Below are 16,674 nucleotides of genomic sequence, written 5' to 3'. Positions count from 1 at the left end.
GTTTCTCCTCCAGCATGGGTATCACCAAGTTGATCTGACTCCTAGAGACAATTCCCTAAGATTAGGAAATTTTTGTTTAGAGTCTAAGATTTTAGTCTATCTGGATGGCACGTGGATGTACACACCAACATTCCCCAAGCAACCGATTAGACATCCTCCTTACTCACATCCTACAGCTGGCTCTGCCATGAAAAATATATGTTTAAAAAAAATTTTTAATGAAGTTTCTCGATCCCATTTTGTCTAGTCAAGGGTGCCCATGATGAGGTATCAATAGTCGTGGAGTAGAAGCCCTTCCCAAGAAGTCAATGAGATCTATGGCTGTGTGGGGATTATTGGAGATCAGTGTGGTAGGATAACCCTGTGAACCAGTAATCCATGGATTTTTCCTCTTCTACTTTCTTTTATCTGGTGACTCACTCCCAGGCAGGAAGGGAGGTGAAACTTCTATCTACCTAAATTAGTATTTTCCTAATTTTGTTTTATAGATGTGTAAAAAAGACTAGAAGAAAATACATGAAAATATAAAAGTGATTATCTGTAGGTTATAAAAATGTGAAGGTGGGTGAGTTTTATTTTCTGCCTTGTGCTTTTCTGTGTCTGCTAAATTGGATACAATAAGAGAAAACTATCTCTTTCTGTAATATGCAGGTTATTACATAAAAAGAATAAAGTTCATGACAAATGGTAATGCCTAAAAGGATGCTTCATAAAATTTATACTAATAAGGATTTTTTTAATATATCTAGAGACTCTGGGCACTCTCCAAATACTAGCTGCAGTTCAGTCTTTGCTTTGCTTCCCTAAAGACTTTACCCTCTGCAGAAAAGATAGGGCCTTCATCTGGACATCACAGGCAAGGTTTCTGTGGATTCTAGGTCTTTGTCTTCATTGCAATGTTGGTTTATCCTAATGTAGACCAGCCAGTGTGGTGGTGTCTGAAGCTCCTACTCAGTGGTATGGCCCAATGGTCCCGAACCTGGAGGTAGCCCCAACTCCCTCTGCCCCTGACCCCACTTCTCCCACAAGCTGGTTCTAATCTGAACAGCCCTTGTGATCCCCTTTGGCCCCGTGGACAGTCTGTCCCAACCCTGTGCCATGAATGGCCTTGGCTCCTGGAACTCCTCCAGGCCCTACCTGTTTGACCATTTAGAGTAAAAGACGTGACACATACAACCCTTCATGATGGGCTTCAAATCATGCTTCCTTTAAGATGATCGTGGGAACCAAAGTTAAAAGTAGTGAGTTGAGGGCTTCCCAGGTGGCGCAGTGGTTGAGAGTCCGCCTGTCGGTGCAGGGGACACGGGTTTGTGCCCCGGTCCAGGAAGATCCCACATGCCGCGGAGCGGCTGTACCCGTGAGCCATGGCCACTGGGCCCGCGCATCCGGAGCCTGTGCTCCGCAACGGGAGGGGCCCCAGCAGTGAGAGGCCCACGTACCGCAAAAAAAAAAAAAAAAAAGTAGTGAGTTGAGTAACCTCAACATATTTTTAGATGCTTTATGCTCCCCCTTTAGAATTAACAATACCAAATAAGACTGTTTAATCACACTCTTAGCAAGTTGTAGCTTACAATTATCTGAATGAAATATTTTGAACTCCACAGCTATTTATCTTCTTCAGCACTCAGTACTTGGTCAGAATTTCTATTTTTGTTTTCCTCTCTAATGAGGAAAACCAGCCCCAAAATATACACACAGTTGCACACACAGTTATAAAAATTATGAGGGAACATCAATAATTGGAGAAGGGAGAGGAATAGGTGAAATTAATAAAGAAGAAGAAAATCAAAGAGACTCCTGATACAGAATAAAATTCATTAACAAGTGGTTGTGTCTTTGTAGCTGAGTCATCATTTGAACTGTCAAATGAATGTATTTCTCACTGGAGAGGGGCAGGCCTGCCTGAGGCCTTGGATGAATTGGCTTTGCTTGTCTCAGCTTCACGTGGGACACCTCCATTCTTAAAGTGATCTATCAGTCCTGGAAACATTCTTTTGCTGGGGTGGAAGAGGAGGCGGTAAGACATGGGTGGTTGTTCATCATCAGTCACAAGTTCACAGTAATCCATGCCATGTGGTTATAAATAGGGTGTGACAGGTTATCTACTACTCCCTAGCTTAAAGCAAGGCAATTTATTCTTAACTCAACATACATTGGCAACAAGGAACCAGTCTTACCAAATCAGTCCGTCATGCCTTTGGCCAGCAATCCAATAGCCACATATGACCAAGATCCAGTTCTCTACATAAGCTTGTCAATCCAGGTGGATGTTGGTAAACTAGTATTTTTAGCTTTGGGGAGAAAGAGCGAAGACAGACACATTATTTTTATTGCTATGTTGCAAATGGCTGTTGAGGGCTCCTCATTTCCACTCTTACTAACTCTAGGCAATGGCTTATGACACCAGGAAACTTAACTTGTGAAACAGTGCTGTAAAGGTGTGAGCTATCTAGACCTCATTCACTCATTCATGGCTTCTTGCTGACACTTGTCCAGGTGCATGTTTGAGAATGTCACGATTTTAAATAGCAATGATGAAGAGTGATTAAATAGGGGCCCCTGGTCATGAGCATCAAACCTCAAACTGACATACAGCAAAATATAGGACTTGCAGCCAAGTTCAACTTGCATGCAACTCTGACGGAGAAGTAGAGGCAGCTGTCCTAATACTAGAGACTCTCTTCCCATTCAGCCCAGGGGTTTCAGCAGACCTCGTGTCAGAGTCCACGCTCCTCTCTCCTGGGATGCAGTCAGGCATCCTTCCTTTAGACTACAGCCCATCCCACACTAGCTGGTTTGCCACATCCTCACTTCTTTATAGGGTATGGAAGGGTGGTTGCTTGCATTCTCAGGAATTCATTTCAAGATCTCACATGGTCCTTATGGGCATATTCTTTCTTTTTTTTTTTAATTTATGTATTTATTTTGGCTGCGTTGGGTCTTTGTTGCTGCATGTGGACTTTCTCTAGTTGCAGCGAGGGGGGCTACTCTTCATGGCGGTGCGCAGGCTTCTCATTGCGGTGGCTTCTTTTTGTTGCCGAGCACAGGCTCTAGGCGTGGGCTTCAGTAGTTGTGGCGCGTGGACTCTAGAGCTCAGGCTCAGTAGTTGTGGCACACGGGCTTAGTTGCTCTGTGGCATGTAGGATCTTCCCAGACCAGGGCTCAAACCCGTGTCCCCTGCACTGGCAGAAGGATTCTTAACCATTGTGCCACCAGGGAAGTCCCCTTATGGGCATATTCTAAGGACAGTCACTAGTTCTTGTTCTTCCTCTGGACTGTTGTATATGCCTTTATTTTTAATATAAATGAATGTGTGTGTAGTGTGTGTATGTGTGTGTGTGCACATGCATGCCAAGCAGAAACAAAACTCACAATGTATCATATTCTAAGTTATGGTATTTCCCTCTAAGTCAGAATTTAAGAAATTTTGTCTGGGGGACTTCCCTAGTGGCACAGTGGTTAAGAATCCGTCTGCCAGTGCAGGAGACACAGGTTCGAGCCCTGGTCTGGGAAGATCCCACATGCCTCGGAGCAACTAAGCCCGTGCGCCACAACTAGTGAGCCTGCACTCTAGAGCCTGTGAGCCACAATTACTGAGCCTGCGTGCCACAACTACTGAAGCCTGCACCTAGAGCCCGTGCTCCACAACAAGAGAAGCTACCGCAATGAGAAGCCCGCGCACCGCAACGAAGAGTAGCCCCCGCTCACCACAACTAGAGAAAGCCTGTGCGCAGCAATGAAGACCCAATGCAGCCTAAATAAATAAATAAAACCTCATTTAGACAACAAAAAAAAAAGAAATTATGTCTGGTGATCATGAGGTGATGACATACTAAAAAATGAAGAGCCACATACTGAGGGCAGCAGGGTGGAGAGATAGAGTCTGGGTCCTGATGATATACTTGAACCACTGAACCAACCTGAAACCAAATACCTCCATATTTCATGTCCTGTGAAATCACTGCTCTTATTATTTAAGCCACCATTACTAGGATATTCTTTCATAGGCAGCTAGGTATATGCTAACAGAAACTCTTTACATTCCTAGAAAGCTCCAGAAATTAAATTGCATTATTACTTTTCAAGGAGGGACACAGGTACACAATTTTATACATTCTGAAGATTTCATCATAGAGAATTCAGAAAATGGCACAAGAAAATAAGAAAAAAAAAGGAAGTGACAACTCAACTAAGTGACTCTGCAATGATTCATCTCAAATCTTCATTCCAACAACTTCTCGTGGCCTCTCTGAGTGATTCCCCCACCTAAGTGATTACTGACTTCCCTCTCTTCCTTCAGCCTGATTCCTGATGTGTCACTGCCAGCTCAGATCCACTGGTAAAACATTAAGCTCTGCTCTTCTCCGTACTTCTACTTTCCAGAACCCTTTCTTCTCATCAGCCTTGTAAAATACCTATACCTGATACAGTCAACCATCCAAGGTGACAATTTGTCCATAACCTCACTGAGAAGGCCCCGGTGCAAATAAATGCTGCCTAGATTAGCCACATCTTGGCATGACCTTGTGATTGAGCTGGTTTCTCCAACCTCTGCTAAGATTTCTACAACTACTTAGAGCCTGAAAAAATAATCAGTTGTGCTCAAACTGGTTGCTGTAAGTAGCTCACAGTTAAGGAAGCTGTGCTGAAGAGTTTGGTGGCCAGTGAGGCATGGTTGTGGCTTTATATCAGTGAGATCATAGGCAAGCCTGGTATTATTGACTATAATGTTTAAGGACCAGTCTTTAACACCTGATTATATTTGGTTTATTATTTGAGTGTTCTTGGACCATGTGTGATCAGACTGGTATCTGAATAAAATAACATAACGTATGATAAAAAATACTTACACCTTTTTCATGCATGAAACCCCATTTATCAATTCTAATATTTCCTATGATATCCTAAGTTTCAGAACATTCATATTTAGCTTTTATAATAAGGCTAAAATTCACAGCAATACTTAAGTTTATACATCTTTCCTCATAATTTCCAACGTTGCTTCTCAATTATCACCTTCAAATCTATAAGCCCCTGAACTACTTATAACTCCCAACACTGAGAAACCATTTCCTCTTGTCTTTACCCTCCTGCTGGATTCACATTTTTCAACTTCCCCTTGCAAGGGCCTGCAGCTGTGTTTTTTGACACAGCTGTTAGATTTTGTCGTAACTCCAATGACCTTTGCTCTCATTTTTATTTTACTCACATCATCATAACATTTCTGATAAATCCCTCTTTATAAACCTATGGCCTTTTGAACTTTTTAAACAATCTAATGGGTTTAAAAGGGGAAAGGTGGGGCAAGGGATAAATTAGGAGTTTGGGATTAACATATACACACTACATATAAAATAAATAACCAACAAGGACCTACTGTATAGCACAGGGAACTATAGTCAAAATTTTGTAATAACCTATAAGGGAAAAGAATCTGTAAAAGAATATTTTTATATATATACATCACTTTGCTGCATACCTGAAATTAACACAACATGTAAATCAACTTCAATTGTAAATATCTCAATAAAAAAAACCTTTTTTTTAATCTAATGGGTTTAGCTTCTCTCCTTCATGGTAATTCCTAGGTCAACTTGAGCGTAAAGAAGATTCCTCTCTTGCCCTTGGCTCATCTTGGCATTCAGTTCCTTCATCCCAGAGCAGTCTTTGAACAAAGTACATCATACTCCTGACACATATGAGGGGAAAGGGAAAGTAGGGGTTTACTCCCATTGCTGTAATGTGGACAGGTGCCCAAGAAATACTTAATACTGTTACCCCTTGGGAAAAATCACAATAGGACTGCTTCTGATCCCTAATCCACTCAATCTTTTATTTATTCATTCAACAAATATTCATTTATCAATGACTATTAGCTTAGCATCTCGATAGGCATTATGGATAGAGATGATGAGCAAAACAGGCGTGATCTCATGAAGTTTATAATCCAAAGGAGAACCAATAATAAATAATCACATAAGCATAGAAATGATGATAAAGGTCATAAAGTCTATTAAGGAAATGTTCAAGAGACTATGGGAGAGTTGAGAACAGGGATTTAACTTAGATTGAGGATTTGGAGGAGGCTGGCCTGAGAAAGAGAGGGTGAAGGGATTGGCCAGGAAAAGAGTAGAAAGAAGAGGACAACAGTTAGGGGAAAATAGTTCATACAAAAGCCCTACGTCAGGAGACAGCCTGTAGATTTGAATGACTAAAAGGACCCCACTGTGGCTGGAGAGTGATGAGAAAGGGAGAGAGTGGCACGGCCTGTGGCTGGACAGATGGGTGGAAGGGTAATCACACAGGACCTTGAAAGCCACACTCACGAGTTACGATTCAGCAGAAGAGTAATGGGATCTGATTTTCATTATTAAACATTCACTCATGGCAGGGTGAGTTGAAGGGGGCAAGCATGGAAGCAGAGAAACAGGTAGAAGGCTATGGAGTAATACAGGCAAAATATGATATGGCAGCTTATCTTATGATGCTAATAGTGGAGTTGTCAAGAACTGGCCACTTTTAAGAAATATATATAGGGTTAATTATTACTTATTAATTATCAAAATTAATAGAATTTGTGGGTCAAGAGGAGTGGAGAGTCAAGGATGACTCCAAAATTTCTAGAATAAATGAATAGATGGATAGAACTGTCATTTACTAAGATGGGGAAGAACTGAGGAGAAAAATAATTGTAAGTGTAAAAACTAAGTGTTCAGTTTTTTGTAAGTTTATTTTGAGATATTGTGAGATATTAAGGACAACTGTGAATAGCAGTTGGGTCTGGAATTCAGCAAGTAACCATGGACTGGAGATGTTAATTTTGGAGTCTTTGGAGTACCTGCAGTATTTATGAGTTTGGAAGAATATAAAATCCCCTTGGGCTTCCCTGGTGGCGCAGTGGTTGAGAGTCCGCCTGCCGATGCAGGGGACATGGGTTCGTGCCCTGGTCCGGGAAGATCCCACATGCCGCGGAGCGGCTCGGCCCATGAGCCATGGCCGCTGAGCCTGTGCGTCCGGAGCCTGTGCTCCGCAGTGGGAGAGGCCACAACAGTGAGAGGCCCGCATACCGCAAAAAAAAAAAAAAAAAAAAAAATCCCCTTGGAGAGTATAGAATGAAAAAAAATTTTTACAATTGATTCCTGAAGGACTCCATCATTTAAGGTTGGGCCAAAGGAGACTAAAAACTGACTTCTAGAAATGTTGATTAAAAACCAGAAGGGTCTATAGTAGTGGATTCTGTTAACTAAGTTTTTCAGATAATCAAGCATCTTTTCAGCATTTATCAGAGAATCAGAAATTGAGCCAGAAAAAAAAAATCCTGCCATTATCCTCTATAATCATCAAAGAAGAAAGTATGTTAGACTGCAAAAGTTGTTTTTTTCACTGTTAACATTTGGCTGCTTATTATTCCAGTCCTTTTCTGTGCACTTAAAATTGATATGCATTTAAAAATAAACTTTATAAATATACACCGTATTTAATTTTATATCATCCTTTTCCACAGCACTGTAACAGTTTCCTATGTTATTACATATTCATCAAAAACAAGGTTTATAAAACCTGCATTATAGTCTCTGATATAGATTTAACACAATCCGTTTAACCACCATGCTCAACATAGATTATCGCACTTTTTTTTTTTTTTTTTAATTGCGGTACGTCACTGCTGTGGCCTCTCCCGTTGCGGAGCACAGGCTCCGGACGTGCAGGCTCAGCGGCCGTGGCTCACGGGCCCAGCCACTCCGTGGCATGTGGGATCCTCCCGGACCGGGGCACGAACCCGTGTTCCCTGCATCGGCAGGCGGACTCTCAACCACTGCGCCACCAGGGAAGCCCCGATTATCGCACTTTTTAAAAAAGTTTGAATGTACTTTTAAGACGTATGAATGATGACAAGTAGATAAATATTTGATAAATGTTTGACTGCAAATTTGATTATACCCTTAGGATAATTACTAAAAGGGGAATTACTGAGGCTCAGGACTCAAGCATTTTCAAGGTTCTAGAAATGCATTTTTTTCTTAGGAAAAAACACTGTTCACAGTTGCAGCAACACTGAATATTATCATTAAAACTTTAATTTTAATTATATTTTAATTAAATTTAAGATGTAATAGAAATAATATCTCATTCTGCTGTTTTTTTTTTTTAATTAAAGTGTAGTTGATTTGCAATATGGTGTTGGTTTCAAGTATACAGCAAGGTGATTCAGTTATGCATATATATATATTCTTTCTCAGATTCTTTTTCATTACAGGTTATTAAAAAGATATTGAATATATTTCCATACGCTATACAGTAAATCCTTGTTGTTTATCTATGTTATTTATAGTAGTGTGTATCTATTAATCCCATACTCCTAATTTATCCCTCCCCCCTACCTTTCCACTTCCGTAACCATGAGTTTGTTTTCTCTGTCTCTGCAGCATTTTATTTTATTTTTTTAATTTAATTTTTTTTATTGGAGTATAAATGCTTTGCAATGTTGTGTTAGTTTCTGCCGTACAATGAAGGGAATCAGCTATATGTATACCTATATCCCCTCCCTCTTGGACCTCCCTCCCACCCCACCTCCCACCCCCTGCCCCATCCCACCCATCTAGGTCGACACAGAGCACCGAGTCTGCTATCCAACTGGAGATATACAAAAGGGGTTCAAGCGTCATCCAAGTGGACTGGTAACACCAATGAAGATGGCAGAATAGCGACCACAAGGGGCTTGTCCCTCTCCAGAAACATCAAATTATCTGGCAAAAACTGTAAGGATCAACCTTATTGGAACTCTGGAAAACAGACAAAGCTTTACAGCAACCAAGTAAACATTTAACCAGAAGAAGGCCACTAAAACATAGAGAACTCTGTGGCATTTTAACTTAGCCTTGCCCCGCCCTTCTCCCCACATGGTGGTCTTCAAGATAACAGTTTGAGTTCCAAGTACGAGTACCTGGTACTGGAGGGAGTAGAGAAAACCTTGTTCCCAAGGAATCACGTTTGTTTTGACGTGTCTATGGGTTCCTTGAAGAACAACACAAGAAGCCTGCCTTGCTTCACCTATCTTGGAATGCCCTCAGGGTGGAGGACGTTCCTCGAAAATATTGGCAGCCAAATGAACAAGCTGCTGCCACCTAGGACAAAAATCAACAGTTGAAGCAAACAATAGACGTGACAAAAGGAAGAAAAAGCTGGGGCGTAAGATTCTGGGGAATAAAGGCTTTGCAAAACTTCTGAGTATACCAGGGAATCTAGAAAGCCATGCACATGCCCAGGGCATTATGAATGCTCAGAAAAGACTTAGAAAAGACTGTAAGCTTTCACTTTTTTGCTGGGGGCAGGGGCTTATCGCAGCATGCAGGATCTTAGTCCCCCAACCAGGGATCAAACCCATGCCCCCTAGAGTGGAAGCACAGAATCCTAACCACTGGACCGCCAGGGATTTCCCCACTTTTAGCTGAACTTTAGGCTCAGCGTAAGCAGGAAGTGAAGGCTAATTCAGAGTTGTAAATGGCCTGGCTAAGCACTGAGGATTGGCCCAACACAGAGCCAATCTGCAAAGACCTGGAGACAATTTTCTTTTCATTTCTTTTCTTTTTTTCTTGGTTCCAGTCACTTAAAGAAGTCACTATCAAACAACTAGCTGACTACTAAGCTAAAGAAATGGAGACTTCAGAGATCCAACAAAGAATACATTCTTTACAAAAATAGCTTAGAAAAGTCACTAAACAAACAACTACAACCCACAGCAAGGACCAACAACAGATTCTAGAAAGAAGAGTGTTTGATTTTCAGAGTTTTCTGTTTAGAAAGAATAGTTTTCTTTCAACAAAGGGCGCAGGAACAACTGGATATCCACACGCAAAAGAATAAAATTGGACTCCTACCTCACACCAAACACTAAAATTAACTCAAAATAGAACAAAGACCTAAATATAAGAGCAAAAATTATAAAACTTGGAAGAACATATATAAGCAAATCTTCACGACCTCAGTTTTGCTGCGGTTTCTTAAATATGATACCCAAAGCATAAGCAACAAAAGAAAAAATAGAAAAATTAGACTTTATCAAAATTAAAAACTTTTTTGCATCAAATGACACTATCAAGAGAGTGAGATGACAATCCACAAAATGGGAGAAAATGTTTTCAAATCATATATCTGATATGGATCTAGTATCTAGAATATGTAAAGAACACTTGTAACTCAACAACAAAAAGATAAACAACCCAATTAAAAAGCAGGCAAGGGACTTGAATAGACATTTCTCCAAAGAAGAAACACAAATGGCCAGGTAGTACATGAAAAGATACTCAACATCTTTAGTCATTAGGGAAATGCAAATCAAAATCACAATGAGATACCACTTTACACCCACCAGGCTGGCTAAAATTAAAATGACAGGTAATAAAAAGTTCTCACAGGGGTGTGGAGAAATTAGAACCCTCATACATTGCTAGTGGAAATGTAAAATGGTGAAGCCATTGTAGAAAACAGTTCAGTGCTTCCTCAAAAGTTAAACATAGAATTACCATATGACCCAGAAATTCTACTCCTAGGTATATATATATTTTAAAAAACAATAGACATACAAAAAAAACTGTACAAGGATGTTCATAGTAGCTCTATTTATAATAGCCAAAAGCAACCCAAATATTCATCAACAGATGAATAGTTAGACAAAATGTGTTATAACCATACAATGGAACATTATTTGGCTACAAAAAGGAGTGAAGGGGCTTCCCTGGTGACGCAGTGGTTGAGAGTCTGCCTGGCGATGCAGGAGACACGGGTTCATGCCCCGGTCTGAGAGGATCCCACGTGCCGCGGAGCGGCTGGGTCCGTGAGCCATGGCCAATGGGCCTGTGCGTCCGGAGCCTGTGCTCCGCAGCGGGAGAGGCCACAACAGTGAGAGGCCCGTGTACCAAAAAAAAAAAAAAAAAGAAACCGCCTGCCAATGCAGGGGACATGGGTTCAAGCCCTGGTCCGGGAAGATCCCACATGCCACGGAGCAATTAAGCCTGTGAGCCACAACTACTGAGCCTGTGCTCTAGAGCCCGTGCTCCACAACAAGCGAAGCCACCACAATGAGAAGCCTGCGCACCGCATCGAAGAGTAGCCAGCACTCCCTACGACTAGAGAAAGCCCGAGCTCAGCAACGAAGACCCAACAGAGCCAATACATAAATAAATAAATAAAAATTAAAAAAAATTTTAAAAATAAAAAGAAATACATGGGCCAGATTGGTTTTCTTGACTAATATCCAAAACACATGAATTGACGTTGGGTGCTGTTGTCTTGCAAATACAGGCTCAATTCCATAACCATAGGGAAAGCATTTGATGCACTTTATAAATAACAATGAGGCATCTTACTTTTTAGACATCATTATGGCAAAAGAACAGAGACAAATTGAAAGCATATTTAGAGTGTAAAACACCTACAGCAAAACTATACCTTCCATTAGGTAAGCAGTCTGTTCTTAACAAGATATTCATCTCAGGCACAGGTTATGAGACTGGAAGCTAATCTAGTATGGCCCCCTCTTCTGTAATGCTTTAATTCAGTTTTGAATTTTCATTCAGGAGAACATTGATAAAATAGATATGTTTAATATCTCAAAGTCAGTCTTTCTTTTTAATTTACGTAATTTCTTTAAAAAATTTGCAAAAAATTTTATATAAATAACAAAGTGTGGTTATATCATGTTTTAAGCTTTCTATAATGGAATATTTCAAGCATACATAAAAGTAGACAAATTAGTATCCTGAAGTCCCACGTACGCATCACCAGCCCAGCCACACTCTCATTCATTCCTCCCACTTCCATAGTATTTTGAAACAATTCCCAGACATCATATTATTTCATCCACTAACATTTCAGTAATTAACCTAAATGATAAGGACTCCTTTACTGATAACTCTAATACCATCATAATATCTGAAAAATTAACAAAAATTACTTAATGTAATCAACTATCCCAGTTAATTTGTTTATTTTTTGTTTATTTATTTTTGGCTGCATTGGGTCTTCATTGCTGCGCGTGGGCTTTCTCTAGTTGCAGGGAGCGGGGGCTACTCTTTGTTGCAGTGCGTGGGCTTCTCATTGCGGTGGCTTCTCTTGCTGCAGAGCACGGGCTCTAGGCACGCAGGCTTCAGTAATTGTGGCACACGGGCTCAGCAGTTGTGGCTCGCAGGCTCTAGAGCGCAGGCTCAGTAGTTGTGGCACACGGGCTTAGTTGCTCCGCGGCATGTGTGATCTTCCCTGACCAGGGCTCGAACCCGTGTCCCCTGCATTGGCAGGTGAATTCTTAACCACTGCGCCACCAGGGAAGCCTATCCCAGTTAATTTAAATTCCAGTCTCATAAAAATTGCCATAAATAGATTTATTGTTATTTTAAAGTATGTCCCCTCAGGATCCAGATAAGGTCTGCATACTGCAATTGGTTATATCTTTTAAGTCTCCTTTAATCGGTAGATTCCCTCTCCACTATTTTGTGTGTGTTCATTTTTACTGAATAAATCAAGTAGTTTGTCCTTAAGATTCCCTCATTGGTTTATTGATTATAACCCCCAAGATATAGTTTGACTTGTTTCCCCTATTCTCTATATTTCCTATAAATTGGTAATTGGATATAAAGGCTCTATGAGATTCAAGGGGGTTTTGGTGGCGGGGTTGGTGTTTGGTTTTTTGGGTGGTTGGGGATATGGCAGGACTTCTTCCTAGCTGGCACTGTGTTGGGTCATATCATTTTCATTGCAGTCTTTTTTTTTTTAATTATTTATTTAGTTTTGGCTGCGTTGGGTCTTCGCTGCTGCGTGCGGGCTTTCTCTAGTTGCAGTGAGTGGGGGCTACTCTTCTTTGCAGTGCGTGGGCTTCTCATTGCAGTGGATTCCCTTGTTGCAGAGCACAGGCTGTAGGCATGCAGGCTTCAGTAGTTGTGGCACGTGGGCTCAGTAGTTGTGGCTCGCGGGCTTTAGAACACAGGCTCAGTAGCTGTGGCACACGGGCTTAGTTGCTCCGCAGCGTGTGGGATCTTCCTGGACCAGGGCTCGAACCTGTGTTCCCTGCACTAGCAGGGATTCTTAACCACTTTGCCACCAGGAAAGTCCCCAGTGCAGTCTTTTAAAAATATCTTTTCCAGGAATTCCCTGGTGGTCAACTGGTTAGGACTCTGTGCTTTTGAGGGCCTGGGTTCAATCCCTGGTCAGGGAACTCCTGCAAGCCACACAGCACAGCCAAAAAAAAAAATCATATATATATACACATATACACACATATACACACACACACACACACATATATATACACATATATATGTATCTTTTCCTTTTTCTCTTGTTTCATCCTCTCTTTGTTTCACCTACACCACCCATCTACAAGTGACCCATATTAACAACCCAGGGCATATCCCTCCATAGTTTCTCCCTGTTCACTTAAATATCTTTACACACGTGCACATAGAGATTCCCTGTCTACTTTACAAAAGTGAGGTCATGGAAAGCCTTCCAAGCCAAGTGGTAGAGCTGTAATTTGTTCTATTTAATGGCTTTAAAATAATATTCCATGTACACATCTACCATGATTTACTCAGCCATCCCACTTTTGGTGGCAATCACTTTGCTCTTTGGCAATCCTGGATCTTGTTGCCACCTCTGGTTCATATGTACATGTATACTGGCTTTGTTTTTTGTTTTTTTGGGGTTTTTTTGCCGTACGCGGCCCTCCCACTGTTGTGGCCTCTCCCGCTGCGAAGCACAGGCCCCGGACACGCAGGCTCAGCGGCCATGGCCCACGGGCCCAGCCGCTCCGCGGCACATGGGATCCTCCCAGACCGGGGCACGAACCCGCGTCCCCCGCATCGGCAGGCAGATTCCCAATCGCTGCGCCACCAGGGAAGCCCCTGGCTTTGTTTTTATAAAATGGATTCCCAGCAGTGGGATTGCTGGGTCAAAAAGTAATATGTATTTCTTATTTTAATAGATGTTTCCAGTTAGCTTTCAAAAAAAGGCTGTAGCGGTTCACATATCCACCAGCCAAGGATGAGATCACCCTTTCTCTGACAATATAAAACAGTCTCAAGGAGCAAAAAATAGTCACAGATGAGAGTCACATGTTGGGAGCCAGCAAGGGGCAGGGGTCATTCAAGGAGAGGAAAAAGCTCTGTGGACTTCCTTCATCAACAATTAATGAGTCAATGGTGAGTGATTCCTCAATAGGAAAGGCCCTACTTATTTATCCTTGCATCTCATGAGCCTAACACAGAGTGGCATAGAACAAACAGCTCAGAAGACCTTAAAACAGGGTCTGAAGACAGTTATCTCTAACTACCAAATGTTGTTTTTAACTCCTCTCCATTTCCTGGATCCCAGTGAGTTCTTTCCTACTGGATGGCACTTGTATATCATCAAGCATCTGCTCATAATTTCCTTTGATTCTTTATCATCTCAGTTAAGATTCTGGGAAAAGGAAGTTGTCTTGGAAAGGAAGAAACCAGTAAACTTAGCAAGAGGATCATTCTTAAGCCAGGGGATAAAAAAATGTTTAATGCTCTACGTGTGTTGGTCACACCAGAAGGAGTAACCACCTCCCTCCCTCTGTGAGAGTCACATTTTTCTTACTAAACCTCCACCCTTATTTCTCGCAAGTCTCCCTGTTGCTGAGAATCCCCAGTGTTTCTGATCTTTTCCCTCCATTCTCACCCATCTTCTCTTGCTCCATGTGCCTCGACGGGACAATGCTAACCAATATGATACTCCTCACCCCACCTTTCAAACCAAGACCTCTTGTTTGTGTAAGTTAAAATGACGTGTGTTCTGCAAATAAGAAGAATCTTTCTTCAAATAATCTACCAAATGTTCCCATGACTCAGTCCCTTATTATTATACCTAAATATCTTACAGTGTAGGGGAACAAAAGATTAGCCCAGCTTCATCTTACAGCTGGGACAGTCAGGAAATGCCAAATGCATAACAAAGCTCCTGGTTTTGACCAAGCCTGGCTATGCATTTATGAACAGCATTTGCAATTCAGCTCCTCGCATGTCAGAGGCATTGTTGGTGTAGTCGGGGGAACCTTTATAGTGGAAATAAGAGAGCTGCCTGTTGACAAAGGAAGGAGGTAGAAATGACAGCCTGTACTGTTTTTACCAGGAAGCCATAAATCCAATTCATTATTTGTTATTCAGAGAAACGCACTCCACTGAGAGCGACCTTGGAGAGAGGACTATATTATTATGCCAGGAAGGAGGAAGTCAACACGCAAACTCCATAAACAGTCTTTTCTCTCTGGCAACCCTTACAAGAGTGCCACCAGCCATACTCCAGGAATTGGATCCCCTACAGCCTGCAGTGCTGGGGTATGTGCTTTTTTCCATTTGACTCCCATTTTAAGAATACCTGTGGCTTGGACCACCCCAGCAGAGTGCCGTGACAAGGAAGTTGATGTATGTCCTCCGAGACAGTGTTGGATCCGGATATTCTCCTTGTGTTTTGGTGTCTGGAAAAGAGTGGAGAAGGCATCTTTGGGCAGAAATCAGAGGGAAATATGGGGGACATACACACTTACAAGAAAAAGGAGAGTCATGTTTAGTGTTTTTTCTATGGCAGTATCTAGACTTACCCCTGTATAATTACAGCCCAGGTATCAACATCGAAATTTACATTTGAATGAAATTCACAATACAATCTCTGTTTTAAAAAGGAACTAGGAAGAAAATGGAATTGCAATTTCATTCTTGATTTTTTTACATCACCTTGGATGACCAGAAGTCTAATGTAGGGAGAGTTCTGAACAAAAAAACACTTTCATATGTTGCCTTATTAAGGAATGGAAATGAACGAAAGCTTAGCACTTAAGAAGTGAATTTGAATGCATATATGTTAACAGTCCAGATAAGGCGCTGCTGACAAATGATTTCATTAACTGAACACCTAGATGGGATCATTTGGCAAAAGAAGCAAGTGTTCCAACCCTGGTGCCAGGGCTACTGAAGCTGAACTCCTAAATTGGGTCCACTGGAATTGAGGGATCCAGACACACGGCAAGAATTCTGGTTCTCAACATGCAGATCAGTCAAAACATCTGATTTTTCTTTTAAAGTCTACTTGGGAAAATTTTAAAACAGGGCACCAAACACGATTGCTGAGTCAGCAAAACCTACTGATGTTACAGCCTTTTCTTGGCCCTTTTCCCATCTCTACCCCATGACCACTCAGGTGTCTGTGGCTCTCTCCACCTCTCAGTGACAGTAACTTGCTTGCAGGAAAGGTCAGACAGTAATCATTTATACCTGTCTTCATGAGGATGTAAGTCAATGTATTATCTCTCAAAGAAGATTTCTATTTAAGCCTTACTCTGACATGTGAAATGTCAAAGGGGAAAAACTATATTTGGACATTTTGGACACACTAAATCTTTACCTGAGTAAATTTCAGTTTTGGTTTTTTGTTCTTTTGGAGAAAAAAGATCCCTGTGTAATTTAAAGAGTGATAGCAGTTGTCTAGACTCTACCTAGACAGATATGTTCATTCATCCACTCATCTCAGCTCAACCATAAGAAACTGCGTTTTTCAAAGAAGGGACACAGAAGCCTGGGAAATCTGAGACGTATAGCAACAAATCAGTATATAAAGAGACTGAAACTAAACAATCAGTGGCGTTTGTACCAGCTTGAGTGCCTA

The sequence above is a fragment of the Globicephala melas genome, chromosome 7 (genome assembly GCF_963455315.2).
Source record: "Globicephala melas chromosome 7, mGloMel1.2, whole genome shotgun sequence".
Lineage (NCBI taxonomy): Eukaryota > Metazoa > Chordata > Mammalia > Artiodactyla > Delphinidae > Globicephala > Globicephala melas.
This window is presented reverse-complemented; position numbering follows the sequence as displayed.